Raw genomic sequence first — 16708 nt, 5'->3', positions numbered from 1 at the left:
GGTCACGACATCATCTAAAGAACCTGTAAACAACCATGTGTAGGGAATGACAAGCACACAATAAATGCCTTGAAAAGCCCTTGTTTTTCCCACCTCTCCTTACAAGGCAATTCAAACATGCTCAAATGGTACAGTCCTGTTGCTAGCATGTACCACCTTTAAAAGGCCATCCCTAAAATCTCCCTAAAATTCATAGGGACATCATAGGAATAGCTTTTGTACCAGGGACAGGTAATGAAAAAAAGCGGGGGGGTGGAGAAAGGAAGTTGGAGTGTATATGTCAGACACTGATGTAACACTTCCAGTTATTTCGTGTGGTAAAGACATTTTGGGGACTGTGGAAACTGTCCAATTGCAGGTTTCATTGGCTTCCTTCCTCCTGCCCTCTTAATCATCAACCCATAAAACGTAACTGTTTCAAGATATGCAGAAAGTGGACCTAAAGAGTAAACTTGCTTTGTCAATCAATGAAAAGGTCAAAGGCCTTACTGAATTCTCTTGAAACCAGAGATGGCCCTGCCACATGAAGAGACCTGCTTCAGGCTGAATCTACACATGCAGTTTTACTGTTACCATACTGCAGTGATAACTATTGGTACCCATTGGTGTCATGTCCACCAATAGTTATCACTGCAGTATGATAGCGGTAAACTGCTATGTGTAGATTCAGCCTCAGACAGAAACCGCTCTCTGAATGGTGCAGCAAGACTTTTTAAAGGGTTTGCCCTAGCAAGGAGGCGGCAGAGCTATTTCCCAGGGTCCGCTTCAGGCAGCAAAATGTCTCGAGCTGGCACTGCTAAAAGCCTCCTCCTCCTGCTCATTTACCCCATTACAATGCATGGTCCATCAGATCTGGGAGGTAATACATAGCCATTAGGACTAGTGGCCACTGACAGCTTTATCCTCCATGAATTTGTCCAATCCCCTTTAAAAGCCATCTAAATTGGCGGCCATCACTATATCTTGTGGAAGTGAATTCCATAGGTTGACTATGTGCATTAGTGTAGTGGCAAATTCAGAAGGGCGGGGTCCCTTCGTGAGAGTCACAGCCATGCCCCCTCACAGCCGCGCCCGCTTCTAAGATTGTACAACCTTGTAAGATATACAGCCTTCAGCTGGGATCCGAAACAGTGCAGCTGAGAGTAAGGCAGTGGTATTTCAACTGGACATCTGAAAAAAAATGCAGGGGTGTTAATCTTTTTTGCACATTCATTCACGCACTCACTCACAAACATTTTAGGTTTTCAAAATATGATACTCTATGGAAGCCTCACTCTCTCATCTCAGCCCTCATGGACAGATCCCTTCTCATTTAAACAGCCCCTTGCACACTCCCTTAGTGCCCCACCATTACCCATTAGCCTTTCCTAAGCTCCTTCATTATATCTCTCCCATCCCGCAACAGAAACATCCACACACCTAGCTGGATTGAAACACACACACACACCTTCTTTCTCCTCCTTTCCCCGCCAACTGATTTTTTTTCTGTTTCCCTTCCCTCCACCAGGGTTTGTTTGCCCAGATACATGCCAACCTTGTACCAAAAAGTGTAGCTGACAGAGAAGGCTGCATTTGGCAGTTCCGCTTACTGTAGAAATTAATGTTCAAGAATTTTTTTAAAAAAATACTTTTTATTTTATTTTTTATCTTTGTAAAAGAAATAAACAATACCAACAACCTAATCGGTAGCTACAGTTTCCCAACAATACAATACTCTTAAGAAGACACAGCAATAACAAAAAGGAGCAAAAAAGAAAAAATATTTAAAAGGATTAGATTTAAGCTCCAGTACACACGGGCTTCAAATTCCACTCACTTAGTAAAATTACAATTCAATACAGCAGAAAATTAATGTTCAAGAATTAACAGTGCAATCCAATGGGTGTTTATTTCAAATTAAATTTACAGAGAACTTGGGAAGGCAGCTAAGGCTGCAGTCCTACGCACTCTTACCTGGGAGAAAGCCCAATTGGCCATTGAACATAGCGGGTCTGACTTCTGAGTAAACATGCATAGGACTGTGTGATAAATCCTAAAAACTGGCACAAACCATCCACCTGCCCTGCCCCATAAGTAAATAATGGTGGTGGCAGCACACGCCCACCCCACTGCTGCTGTGGCCAGAAGCAGCAGCCCTGAACAGGTGGCGGTGTTGCAGGAGACGCGGGCAGCGCGGGTGCGCAGGCACAGGGCAGGGGTGGGTGGAGAAGCCAAGAGCTGAGGAGAAGGGGGGGCGAGAGGAGGCTGCACAGCTCCCTCAGGCTCCCTCTCTCGCTCGTTCACTCCCTTTGTCTGGCCGGCTCTGCGTAATAGAAGAGAGGCAGCCAAGAGGCAACCGCCCGCACTGCCTCTGCTCCCTCCTCCTACCCTAGCAGACTGCAACTACCCTAGCGGCTGGGGGCTGGCTTCAAAAAAGTGTGGGAGTGAAGCCCCTGCACGACCTGCCACCACTACACCACTGACCATGTGTTGTGTGAAGAACTCCTTCCTTTAATCTGTCCTGAATCTCCCACCAATCAGCTTCATGGGATGACCCCTTTGGGTTCTAGTATTATCATGAGAAAGGGAGAGAGAAAAATTCTCCCTATCCACTTTCTCCGCACCATGCATAATTTTGTATACCTCCCCTTACTTGCCTTTTTCCTAAGCTAAACAGCTTCTGACATTGTAACCTTTCCTCTTAGGGGAGTCACTCCAGCCACCTGATCATTTTCGTTGCCCTTTTCTGTACTTTGTCCAACACTACAATATCCTTTTTTAGGTGTGGTGACCAGAACTGTGCACAGTATTCCAAGCACAGTCACCTCATAGATTTGTATAACAGGAGTACGATACTGGCAGTTTTATTTCTTATTCCTTTCCTTATGATCCTCAACATCAAATTTCCCTTTTTCACAGCAGCTGCACGCTGGGTCAATGTTTTCATTTAGCTATCCACACAACCCAAGATTCCTTTGCTAGTCAGTCACATGCTCAGACTCCATCAGCAAATATGCGAAGTTGGGATTTTTTGCACCAGTGTGTACATCACTTTATACTTGGGCTGGATCTACACTTACCGCCTTTTTTCGCTTCCAGTGAGATTTCACTGCCCACCTTTCACACTACACAGTACCCACCTCAAATTGGAACTGGAATTTCCCACTTCCGTGCTCCCGCTTTCAATACCCTAATATCCCGGTATTTCCCCTTAATGTGCTCTGATTTTCCGCCTTCGCTATCATATCCGGTCGTAGTCCCCTCCCCCGCCTGTCCATATGCAGCGGTGTTTGTATTTCCCTCCTATCCAATCACAGCTCTCAACGGCCCCATGTCTTCTTCCAGCTACCGATCACATAGCTTCCTCAGCAGCCCCCATTTCCTCAGCAACAAGCAAAGGGCTGGATGTGTGCGCGCTTGTCTGATCTTGGAAGCTAAGTGGGGTCGGCCCTGGTCAGTAGTTGGATGGGCAACTGCCTGGGAATCAGGCTTCCTGCACTGAGCAGGGGATTGTTGTATCCCTTCAAATGAGATTAAGTTTTACTCCCTCCTATCCCCCGCTCCGGATGTTGTTGTTGTTAATTAAGGCGTTATCCTTGCAGAATGGGGGCTTCTCCGCAATGTTTTTTTTTCTAATTGAGGCATGATCTTCAAAGCTTCGAAGTTGTGAAGCTTCATATTTTTGTTAGAAAATCAGCAATTTCACATTTGAAATCTATAAGATATGTTTGTTTTCAATTTGTCTATAAGGTCTAGAACTTCTTGTCACCACTATTTGCTTCAGTTCCTACCTGAAAAATATCAATTCAGGCATAGGTATCTGCCACATATCTTCTGCGGACAGACAGATGCAAAGAATTATCTGCAGTCTCCTGGCCCGCCTTTAATATTCTTTTGACTTCTTGTCATCCAGTGGTCCAACCACCTACCTAGCTGGTTTCCAGCTTCTGATGTATTTAAGGAATTGTTTATTGTTGGTCTTAATGTTAGTAGTGATATTTTCCTCAAAACCCTTTTTGTGCATCCTCTAGGCAGCAATCCTATGGTTCCTGGGAACGCATTCCAGGGGCCATAGGATCAATCAGATCCCTCCCTCTGAAGCTGGACAGAGATCCAAGCTCAGAACCCCTCTCCAAGCCCCTGTGGAAACTCCCATACCTTTATTTCCCTGGTGTCAGAGCTCCAATGTCGGGAGAGGTAAAAAGGGAGTGAATTAGGACACAGCATGGGCAGATATGGAGATTATTTGTATCCACAGGATCCAAAACCCTCCCAGTCCCCAAACATACCTCCAGTATGGAAGATATTTATGCCAGCCCTGGTTCAAAAAAGAAAGACCAAAAGAGAAAAAAGAAAAAGATCAGAAAGTGAAAAAAGATGGAACTCCTACCTCTCTTCCACCCTGCCTACTTAAGCCCAGTCAGGCTTTGAATGTGGCCATTTGTCCACCTTCAGAGCGAATGACCACACACTCTGTTGAATTGCTTTGTTATTGTTTGTTTGCATTTCATTTTGCAAGTTTGTGTCCCTTTTTGTTCTCCTTGTTTGGGCAAGATTTCTATTTTTCTGAAGGAAGCTTTCTGTTACCTTTTGGGACATGGGTTCCTTTGATGCTCTGTGCTATAACCTGGTTGCAGGGTTCTGCTATAGTCTTGAACAGAGGTCTATGTAGGTCAGATTTTACAAGGAAGCCAGATAGGAATAGATCAGTACTACAAAAAGCTCCTAGTGGTTCTAGGTCTAGAAGCCAGGCAAGGTTGTCCGTATGTTGCTCCAACAAAGAATAGTGCAAGAGTGAGCCTTAAGTAAGAGTTTGGCTGAATTTAGGCTGGTTGGCCCCACCTCCATCCTGACAGAAATGTTGTTTCTTAAAGGGTCCTGGCCTCTTTTATCAATCTCAGACCACAATGACTTGGGTGTAGATGTGGTATGCTAGTCTCCTCATGACCCAAGTCCTCAGAGTTTGAGGATGGTTGCAGGGGAGGCAGGCCCTAGGCTTTTCCTGGGGAACTGGGTTTTGGGGAGGATGGAAGCCTTGAGACAACCTTTCCATAGTTGAATTCTCTCCCTGAACCATTAATGCTGGGGCCTCTTCCTCTGAGGACAAGAAGTCAGAATCCTTTGAGGACAAGGGTTCAGGCTCCTGGTCCATGACACCTTCTAATCTCTAATACCCTCTGTGAATCACACCTCATATGCCATACCACTGAACTCTGGTCCAAGTTCTCACAAGTAAATATTAGAAACCTATTTGCAAAGATTACTATATACTAGTTTACACCAAGCAGTGCCTAGCCACAAATAGACCAAAACTGTGTGCAACAGTAGATTAGCTGCACCCCCAGGGCATCTCCAGAATTATCAATACTAAATAGAATAGTATTGGTTAGAATACTAAACCAAAAATCTAGAAGTGACTCAAAGAAGATCAGGCTCAATCTCCTGTCAGACCATTTCCTTCTTGATCAAACCATGAAATGCAAGGTGCAACCAGACATAACATTCTTAACAACGGTCACAGCAGGTTCTTCATTCACAGTGTGGAGCGCCTGGTTTGCAACTTGCCTTATTCATGCCCTCTTAGCCTTATGCTTCAAGCAAACTGCCTACCTTTAAAACCATTTCTCATTGCAAAGTCCTGTACATGTTTGCTCAGACTTACGCCCCATTGAATTAAGTGGGGTTAATTCAGGAAAGGGTGGTAAGGACTGCAGCTTCAATGTCACATACAGTGGAGGCTGGTGGCTCCGATGTCAGTGTGGCAATGCATCTGCTCCGAGTTTCAGTCAGAACCAGTCAGAACTCTAAAGGAGCTTTGCACCAAGGTGCAAAGCTCCTTTTGAGTTCTGACTGGTTCTGGCTGAAACCCGGAGCAGATGCATAGCCCCACTGACATCGGAGCCACCAGCCTCCACTGGTCACATATGAATTTCTATGACTATAAGTTCAGTAGTAGAACAGACTACCTCAGGAGGTGTGGGCTCTCCTTTGCTGGAAGTGTTTAAGCAGAAGCTGGACAGCCATCTGTCACGAATGCTGTAGTAGTTGTGTTGTTCAATGTAGATCCTGCATTGAGCATGGGAATTGTGCTAAATGACCTCCAAGGTCCTTTTAAACTCTAAAATTCTATCATTCTATAACCTTCACCCCACTCCTGAAAAAGTCACAAATATATATTAAAAAAAAAAAAAGCTGCAAATGTGCTCCAAGGATTGAGGAAGGGAGGTATGTTGGTGAAGGCTCAGGCACTAGCCAATAGGTGACCACCATGGCCAACTTTTCCCCAAGACATGAAAAATGTGTAGCTTTAAGAACTCCTCCAGGACAGGAAAAAGTACACTTGTTTTCAGGGCAGCAAAAGGCTTTCAACCCAGTATGCCACACATGACATATGATGCTTGTCCTCTCCCACAGATCACTCTATGGTGTTGTCAAGGAGCAAGTGTACTGCAATGGTTGCCTGCAGAGCAAATTGCTCTCTGCAACCCAAGGAAGTCTAACCAATAAAGAAAGAAATGAAGCTGGTGTGTGGGGAGAGGGGTTGGGTGGATGAAGGCCAAAGAGCAAAAAAGGAATTAAAAATATATCCTGAAGAGAAAGAAAAAATGGTGTAATTCCAGAAATCGTCCAACACTCCCTTTTCTATCTCAGCAGGGGGGCGTTCAAAGTGTGTCTCCTTTGCCATGAAAGCCAGAGAGAATTTTTTATAACGGTGCAAAGAGATCTAAAATTCACAAAGCCTCTGACATCTCTGGAGTTCCCTCATTGCACTCCTCTGCTAGCCTTCCACAGTTGGTGAACGGAGGGTGGGGGTAGGGAAGACAGCAATTCCCAGAGGACTGCCCAGTCACAGGGTTGTGACAGTGCTTCGCAACACCCTGCAAGTAAAAAGATGTGCTGCTGCATGACTTCGTTGCACTGAACTGGCCCCTTTGAAAAGCTTCGCCTTCGCCACAGAAATGACTGTGCAGAGCGACACAAGCGACACCTTCTGGTGAAAAATCAATATCGCAACATTCTTAGCTATGAATTTCTGCAGAGGGAGCTGCCTTAGCCCACTGCAGCAAAAACAACAGTCTTGCGGCACCTTCAAGACAAAAAAAGAACGTCTCATGGCATAAGCTTCCGTGGACTCGAGTCCACTTCATCTTTAATTGCCTTTGAGCAGCGGGAGCAACAGGTTTGAGGGTGTCCTGGCCAAGTTGAAAACCAGAAACAGATAAAAGGAAGGACTTCTTCACACAGCGCGTAGTTAAACTATGGAATTCACTACCACGGGATGTAGTGATGGCCACCAATTTGGATGGCTTTAAAAGGGGATTGGACAAATTCCTGGAGGAGAAGGCTATCAATGGCTACTAGTGCTGATGGCTATGTGTTACCTCCAGCACCAGAGGCAGTGAGCCTATGTACACCAGTTGCTGGGGCACAAGGGCAGGATGGTGCTGTTGTGCTTGTGTCCTGCTTGTGGGTTTCCTGTGGGCAGCTGGTTGGCCCCTGTGTGAACAGAATGCTGGACTAGATGGACCCATGGTCTGATCCAGCATGGCTCTTCTTCTGTTCTTAGGTGGCCTCCAGGGGCCACACACACACACGCACGCCTGGTGGGGGCCCACAGCAAACTTACCCAGGGGGAGGAGTGGGCAGAAATGCTGCAGGCCGAAGCAGGGACTGGTAATGGTGGGCAGCATGGTCCAGATTAGCAAAGCACTAGACAAAGTGAGGGACTGTGGCTCAGTGGGATAGAGCAGAAGGTCCCAGCTTCAATCGCCAGCATCTCCAAGTAGAGCTGGGGGAAAAAAACCTGCCTGAAGGCTGCTGCCAGTCAGTGCTGACAATACTGGGCTAGATGGACCAATGGTTTGACTCAGTATAAGGCAGCTTCCTATGTTCCTATGCAACATCTTAATTTCACCAGAATACCTCTGGGCCCTTATCAGGTCTCAAAGGCAACTGGGGTAAACTAAGGTGGTGGCTGCAGTTGCTTAGTCCAGCATTTTTCTCATCCATGTCAGGCCCTGAAATTTAAGCAATTAGTTAGATGCTGTTAAATGGTTGTGCAATCTGGTATATGTTGGCATGACCACCAAAGCTATCAGGATTAGGCGATGCGAACGCAATAGCTGCATCCGTTCCAAAAGACGACGGGCTCCCCTGGTGAAACAGTACAGGGACATGGGGCTTGATGAAAATGATCTGAAGTTCTGAACAATCAAAAGGATTCAAGGATGCGGGGCTAGGCTACATTACCAACTTGAAGGAGAGAAATATTCTGGATTTATGCTTTAAAGACAATGCTGCCACACAGACTACGTGAACAGTGGTACTGGATGCCAGTCTTGTAACCTCCTTTTGGTTTGCTCTGTATTGGGTTGTATTTTGAACTTGCCATTGGTTTTTTTATATATATTTATTTGATATTTTTGTGAATGGAGATTCAGTGTTTCACTTGAGTTTGGGAAAAGAAACATTGGTGTTTTATTTATGAGCAGCAGTTTTGTCTGTGCCCTAAATGTGATGTACTTGGCTTTAAAGCTTAGGCTTCGGTTTCAGGACCTCAGGAGCAGCTTACCCAGTAATAGATAATGGCGGACATTCCTAGAATCTAAGTGATTAGTTCAGTCCTCCATGAAGAGCAACGTGTTCCTCTTCTGATAGCTAAATGGGCAGGGAGGAAGAGAGAGAGAGAGAGAGAGAGAGAGAGAGAGAGAGAAAGGATGGTCTGCCCACTTTCGTCCCTGGCCCTACCCAGTGTGAGCTTCAGCCCCGCCCACCGCTGGCAAGAGTACCCCAAGGTAAGGTAGCCTCAACAGAAAAAAGGGTTCTCCACTCATGGCATGAAGGGTTTATTTATTTTATTGAATTCATATCCTGGCTTTCTGCCCAAAATGGCACTCAAGACAGCTAACCATAATAAAATACAGATGTAAAACAGAATCTTCATTAAAACATAACATGAAAACAAAATAAATTAAAAACACAATAACATAAACAGCACCCAACCAATTAAATCCCCTTCGGCAAGAATATGGCAAGTCACAGACTCTCAGCCCAACCCACCTCACAGGGTTGTTGTTGTGAGGATAAAATGGAGAGGAGGAGGATAATGTAAGCCGCCTTGGGTTCCTTGCAAGGGAAAAAAGGCGGGGTATAAATGCAATAAATAATAATAATAATAATAATATCAGCTTACTTGCCAAAGGCCTGCCTGAATGAAAATGCCTCTGCCTGCCAGGAGAAGGACCATAAAGCGTTAGCCAACTCGGCCTGCATCAGCAGGGAGTTTCAGAGACTGGGAGTTGGCCACTGAGAAGGCCCTTTCCTGCGTCCCCACTCCACACGCCTCCAATGGTGGTGGGACTGAGAGAAGGGTTTGCTAAACTGATGTACCACTGCTGATGTGAACAAGACCTGAACAGCCCCTGACCGGTGATGGGGGTGACTAGTCCCTTTGTGTATTCCTCGTCAATGGAACTCATTGGACAAGCCATAATTTTGGGTTAGATTGATATGGCAGTGGAAAAATGCAACCCTCTTTAAATTTTGTACAGATACATGTCAAATCCACCTACCCTCTGAGTTAAACTATCATTCAAGGTGATGAGATAAGATTACTTATCTTTTCTTTATTCGCAAAAGTTCATAGGGTGCTTCCAGACCAGGCTTTGTTTTTTATTGTGCAAACATGCCACACTCATGGAATTTTATGGGAGGGGGTGTGTGTGTGTCCAGATGTCATTGTCTTCTATTTTTAATTCTTCTATGTTTTCCCACCATTTATTCTGTGTTTTTTCTCACTGCAAATAACTAAATCAATCCCATAAGGAAAGAAAGATGGAATAGCTGCACAATGCCGTTTGACTGGTAGCAATAGGAGCCCTATGTCTGGAAGTTCTAATAGAGAACTGCCTGAGCAAATGCTGAGATAAGAAGCCCTCCAATCTGAATTCTTAACACAGCCTTGATTTTGATCATTTCCAATCAGTTCATATCCAGAAGAATTCAAAGAGGTTTCCAAGGAAATTGCTGTGCATGGCCTAAGAGAGGTAATACGTGCTGAGAGCAGGATTCTAAAATATGTGTACAGATTAAAATTGCATTTATTTATTACATTTTTAATCTGCCCAATAACAAATGTTCTCCTGATGGATGATGTAACACTAAGAGAATACAACGCAATACAAAAAAAAAAATCACAGGAAAAACAATATAAAATATATGAAAACAGCCATAAAATCTAAAATGAACTCATACAGAACACATTGAAGAGCCAATGTTATATGCAATTTGCATATATATATATATGTATATATTCAAATAGCACAGTTTCTATGACAAGTATAAATTATGCAAATTCAGCATATTCCCTAGTTTGTGGAACTCCGCATGTGCATAGCTCTGCCAGTAGAAGGAGAATTATATTCATAAACCCAAGCCTTTACCAGTGGAATTCTATATATTGGTTGTTTGTCAAATATATATTGATATGTAACCAGCAAGTGCAGCTTGTGGAGAAGTGTGATCTCACTAGAGGTGAAATTCATATCTGCAAATATTTGAAATTTGTCAAAATTCCCAGGTTTGCCCTTCAAATTTTGAATGTAATATCTTGAATTTGAAACCTGACTTTGACTTTTGAATGTGAAAATTTCCCCTCAATATTTGAAATTTAGACTTAATTCTAAAGTTAGACTTAGATTCAGAGACTGTTTTTATTCTAGCAGGTATCAAATATGAAATCTAGTGAAATGTCACCTGCCGTATACTATCCACCATTGCATGTCAGCTATCGTGTACTGTCACAAATTGACTTTCAGCAGGTCCCATAGATGCCTTGATTGACAGTTATGAAAAGGAATGAAATCAGTCTTTAAAGGAGGAAGAAGTCTGGCTTCCCATGCTTCCCAGAGTAACCGACAAGTACCTGCAGGAAATATGATTAAGAATTAATTCACTGGGCCAATGCAATTGTGGCTTGTTTGCTCCGTTCCTGAAACTTTTGCTCCCCATGTTTACATTCTTTAAAGGTAAAAGTCCATCCAAGTTTGCTAGAAAGCTCCTGTTGTGCTTTCAAAATGGGGCCAGAATTATCCCTGGAAATGGGATCACGAAATACTGTTTCCTGAGGCTGTATGGAAGAAAAGCAGTCTGCCCATCTCATGGGGACAACCATCTTTTTTCCTTCCCCTGCAGCCCCTGGAAACAATGGGCAGTATCCAATGCTGCCAATCCACTACCTGTAAATACATTGTGCTAGCGGAAACAACCACTAGCGCAATGGGAAGCTGGTGCTTGCTAGCGCAATCCTGGAAACAAGCCCAGACTAGTATTTCCAGTCCTGGACAGGTCAACGGAGCTCCCTTCTCCGCTGTCATGTCCCTTGGATAGAGTAGTTTCCGCTAGTTTCTGCTCGTGCTAGCCAGTGTTCACCTTCCGTTGCACTAATGGTTGTTTCCGTTCGCGCAGCAGTGGTGCTGGATACTGCCCAATGTTACATGATCCTATTGTGCCACTTCCAGGAACAATTCCAGACCTATTTTAAAACTGCGTGACAGGAATCTTCCAAATGTTAAATTCCTGAGGGCTGACTGTGGATAGATCTTGTCTCTAATGCAGATAGTTATAATACCACTACTTCCCTGAAAACCTTGTAGCAGGTGTGAGGCAGGCAATGTTGTGTCCAGCTCCAGGGATGAGGTGGAGTTAGTACTGTGCCAAAATCTGTCCTCCAATTTCCTGAAAGTTTTCTTCCCCCCATGAAAGACGCTTCCATTTTTCTACCTTGTTACCAGGGCATGTTATGATTGTTTCTGAATTTATTGTGGTGGCGTTTTTGATCATACCTAATCACTGCGAGGTTGCTGAGGGTGCCATGTGGGTTTTTCTTCTTCTATTACATGACTCTCTATTGTCCTGTGCATCCTAATCTGAAAAACACTGTAGAAGGAATTACTTCATGATGTCTTCCCCTGAGTGTGAATAGAAGTGTTGGAAGCTGATGAGACAACAGGCAGCCAGAGAGATTATCACACAGTGAAAGTCAGGACACTCACACACACTCCTCCGTCATTTCGTAAGTAAGGTAAGCACAAGAACCCTAAACCCAACCCAGGAGAACTTTTCCGAATTGTTCTCCTCCTTTGAACTGCTTTTCGAAAGCAATGTCTTTTCTATCAAATTGAATGAGAATGGCTGAAAAAAATGTGGAAGACATTTTCAGCACAGGACTCCAGCCAGCTCCCACAGCCTACAAATGCCTCCTTCCCATATTGAGTCCCTGTCTCAACCAGTCCACACGAGGCTGTGGTTGCCAGGCCAGCTATAGCTGGGCAGATTTGCATGGTTCAGGCTTTGCTAAGAGTCCGCAGAAAAGTTAATCTGCTTCCACTAAGTACCCGCCTTATCAAATGTATCCTGCTCTTACATGGGGCTGCCAGTCTCCCATCCAAAGAACTGCTCAGCTTCGTACCAGCTTAGCTACAGCATGGGGAACATGGGACAGGAAGGTGTGGGGAACACGTGCTGGAGGGTGCTGTTGCACTCATGTCCTACTTGTGGGTTTCCCGTGGGCAGCTGGTTAGCCACTGTGGGAACAGAATGCTGGACTGGATGGATCCCTGGACTGATCCAGCATGGCTTTTCTAATGTTCTTAATGCTGCAGCTGTATGAGATAACCCAGATGGGTCACTGGGCCTGTAGCCTCTCTAATCAATTTATATTAAAGGCAAGGAGAAATCACACACTTTCATGGGACCATTCATCCCCGTGGAAATGGGAGGAGGAATTTCAGCTGCTTTCAGAAAGCCAGGCAACTTTCAAAAAAGGAGCAGCTGCACCAATTGTATTCCCTATGCGTTTCAGCACTGGTCTTTATCAAGGGAACTGAAGAATACAAAATATAAAATACATGATAAATGATATATAATGTATTTCAAATGCTTTCAGGCGGGACCTCGGAGTGCAGGAAGTGGCAGCTGGACAACAGGTAGGATGCGTCGTACCGGCATTTCCGACTTCCCCACCCTGACACACCCCCAGGAATGCCCCGTTTTTGCTGCTCTGTGCTCCTCTTCTAAGCGCAGAGCGTGGGGCCATTGCATGCTACCTACAAGGCAGCGCAATAGTGGGGGGAGGTTGGTTCTTGGGGAACTGACCTCCGAGTGCGGGCTCTGAGGTCAGTTCCTGGGAACTGACCTATCCTATGGCCGTCTAGTCGCTGACTAGCGGCCATAGGATTGTTCCCTTCATGTACAATTTTACATGTTTCCAAAAGAATTCTTAAATAATATGTATTAACTAATTAAAACCTTCAGAGCATACTAAATTATCCTAAAAATAATGTCAAAATTATCTATATATAAATACATAAGTTTTATAATATGACAAAAGTATTAAAAACATAATAAATAATGTGTGTGTATATATATGTATATGTATATCTGTGTGTGTGTGTGTATATGTGTAAATATATATATATATATATATATATATATATGCATTTAAAATATAAATTTATATGTTTTCAACAAAATCTCTGAATAACCTAAAATGACTAATTAAAACCTGCAAAACATATCAACCGGCTTAAAAATGATGATGAGATTCTCTGTACTCAGACACCCAATGATGATCAAGCAGGATTTTTATTTTTTTTTTTAAACTTACTTAGTGTGCAATCCTATGCATGTTTAGACAGAGTAAAGGCCTACAACTCCTAGCAATCCCCAGCCAGCCATACTGGCTGGGGAATGCTGGGAGTTGTAGGCTTTTTCTCTGTCTAAAGATGCATAGGATTATGCCCTTACAAACTCTTAGAGATTCTTCTGGAGGATTCCCTCTCTCTTGTTCCTTCCAAAGAAGACTGAAAAGTATTCTACCTCTCAAAGTATATGTGAGGTATCATCTGATTTTAACCAAATTAAACTGGGCTTAATTAAAGTCTTTCCCCCCTGGCCTCAATCTTAAAGGCAGAATGGTAAAAATCCTGTTAAGACTTAGTACTCCTTATATTGAGACCAATTTCAAGATGTAAACAAGAATGAGTATGTTGTACAGCCTATTCCAAGAGAGACATATAGTCAATATTATCATTTAAGCCAGAAGGGGGTACAGTACCAAGCCTCAAGATCCACATTACCTCCTTTCTGAGTAGTTTCCTCTACAAAGCTCTTTCCTCTTCTCCAGGCCCAAAATAAAATAACCCCTGCTTTATGTCCATGTTGTAAGTGATGTTTGACTAAGGGTTCAGCTTCCCTTTTTTGCTTTGTATTATTAAAATGCTCTCCACTTCTTATCTTCAGCTTGTGGGTAGTCATTCCTACATACATTTAACTGCATGGACATCTATTGATATAAACCACATCCTGGCTGGCACAGGTAGTAAAGCTTTGCAAGAAATATTCCATTGGCTGTTGGGATCCATGAAGGATAACATCTTATATGGGTCTTTGCAGCAGTACACACAGTAACCCCAGGGTTGGTGGCCTTTAGGTGGAGTAGTGCCTAATAAGGTTCTAGATATTGTTCCCCTTCTATCTCTCAAAGTGGTGTCACTGTGCACCAATATTTATTTATTTATTTATTTATTTATTTATTTATTTATTTATTTTATTGCATTTATACCCCGCCTTTTTTCCTCTTGCAAGGAACCCAAGGCTGCTGACATTATCCTCCTCCTCTCCATTTTATCCTCACAACAACCCTGTGAGGTGGGTTGGGCTGAGAGTCTGTGACTGGCCCAAAGTCACCCAGTGAGCTTCCATGGCCGAGTGGGGACTAGAACCTGGATCTCCCAGCTCCTGGTCCAGCACTCTAGCCACTACACCACACTGGCAATATGTCCTTGATATTCTTAGTTCTGTTGAAGGCAAAGACTGGTTTCCTTTGAAAAATGGATATGCCTCCCCAAATATGCCAATACTTCAAAATGCTTCTTCTTGTGGACATAGTAGCTTTATTATAGTACTATATAGTATATATAGTACAAACTACATACTTGTCTACTCTCATCTTTCTGTTTTGTTCCTTCTTGTTCACCCTTAGGTCTCAGAATCTCATTGAGCGTAGTGGAGAGTGCTCTCTTGTGTGCCTTGTGAATGACTTCAGCTGGGTAACCTCTACTTTTAAAATCCCTCTTCAGTTTTGTGGCTTCTCTTTCATAGTCTTTTATCTCTGCACAATTTCTACGTATTCTCAAGAACTGGCTCACAGGAGTGCACGTGCCTAGGATATGAACTCTGAAAATATAAATGTTGTAATCTGTAGGTTTCTTGTATGTTACTGTTTGTAATTTTCCTGCTCTCTTTGCAACCACAATATCCAGGTAATTAATATGGGTGTTACTGAAATGCATTTCAAATCTAATATTTGAGTGTCTCCAACCAAGCCACTCAGAAAAGGAATGCAATCTATTGCTATCACTATTCCAAATGATAAAAATATCATCAATATAACACCACTATTTCAAAATATCCTGAGAATATGGATTATTAGAGGTAAAGATAAAATTCTCTTCCCAAAACCCTATATATAGGTTGGCCACTTCTGATATCATAGGGGATCCCATGGCTATCCTTTTTATCTGCCAGACTATGACCCATGAAAAGAAAAAGTAATTTCTACCAAGGCTATCTCAGCTAACTCTAGGAGAAAATGAGTGGGTGGATGCTGATAAGCTGCACGCTGATCCAATGTCCTTTCAATAACTTCCAGAGCTTCTTTTTAAGGAATACTAGTATACAAGGAACACATCAAGGGTAACTAACAAAGTTGTATCTCCAACTTGTCCCATTTTATCTGTTTTATGTATAAAATCCACAGGGTCACTTACATAACTTTGTAAGGCTGGTACAAAAGGTCTGAGGTGAAATCCTATGAACTGAGAAATTGGTTCAACAGCTGATGCACTACCTGAAACTATCAATCTTCCTGGGGGAGGCAGTACCCCTTTGTGAATCTTAGGGAAGACGTAGCACACTGGGATCGATGTGTGGGTCATCTTTACATCAGAATTTGTATACGTTCGGTGTTTTGTATCCCAGCGTCAAACCTTCTTCTCACAAAATATTAAACTCTTTCTGAATGGATCTTATAGGATCCACAATACAGGGTGCTTATGATGTCTAAGAGTTCGTATGTAAGTTTTTTTGGGGGGGCGGGGTTAATCCTGCTTGATCATCATTGAGTGTCTGAGTACAGGGAATCTCATCATCATTTTTAAGCCAGTTGATCTGTTTTGCAGTTTTTAACCAGTCATTTTAGGGTATCCAGAGATTTTGTTGAAAACATATACATTTGTATTTTAAATGCCTAGCATATGCATATATATACATTATTTATTATGTTTTAATACTTTTGTCAGATGATAAAACTTATGTATTTATACACAGAGAATTTTATCGTTATTTTTAGGATAGTTTAGCATGCTCTGAAGACTTTAATTAGTTAATACATATTGTTGGAGAGAGCAATCCTAGGGGGGGAGACAGATGTCTCTGAACGCGGAGGCGTCCGCCTATCCAATGCAGGGCAGGAGGAGTGGGGAGGAGTGCATCTCCTGTGCGCTCCATCCGCCCTGCAGTTGCGGCTAGACAGCCGATTTTGGCTGTCTAGCCGCGGGAACTTGGAGCGTGGGGTGGGGAGGCCGGACGACACATAGTACCAGCACTTCTGACCTCCTCATCCTGCCCCGCCCCCAGGAATGCCCCATTTCCCCCGCTCCGTGTTGCT

At 43.4% G+C, this 16708-nt stretch overlaps 1 long non-coding RNA gene across 1 annotated transcript; it reads left to right on the top strand.

The window, feature by feature from the left end:
* The first annotated feature begins 6986 nt into the window (after window positions 1-6986).
* On the top strand, window positions 6987-16362 carry LOC146351604 (uncharacterized). The gene is made up of 5 exons (XR_014789628.1): window positions 6987-7159; window positions 8533-8774; window positions 11923-12061; window positions 12926-12965; window positions 15023-16362. It is a non-coding gene; the product is annotated as an uncharacterized LOC146351604 (long non-coding RNA).
* Window positions 16363-16708: the final 346 nt, after the last annotated feature.

The sequence above is a fragment of the Heloderma suspectum genome, chromosome 3, assembly GCF_057233095.1.
Source record: "Heloderma suspectum isolate Gila_16-S chromosome 3, 16-S_ref, whole genome shotgun sequence".
NCBI lineage: Eukaryota > Metazoa > Chordata > Lepidosauria > Squamata > Helodermatidae > Heloderma > Heloderma suspectum.
Note: the sequence above shows the minus strand (reverse complement) of the source record. Positions and strands in the feature narration are given on the sequence as shown.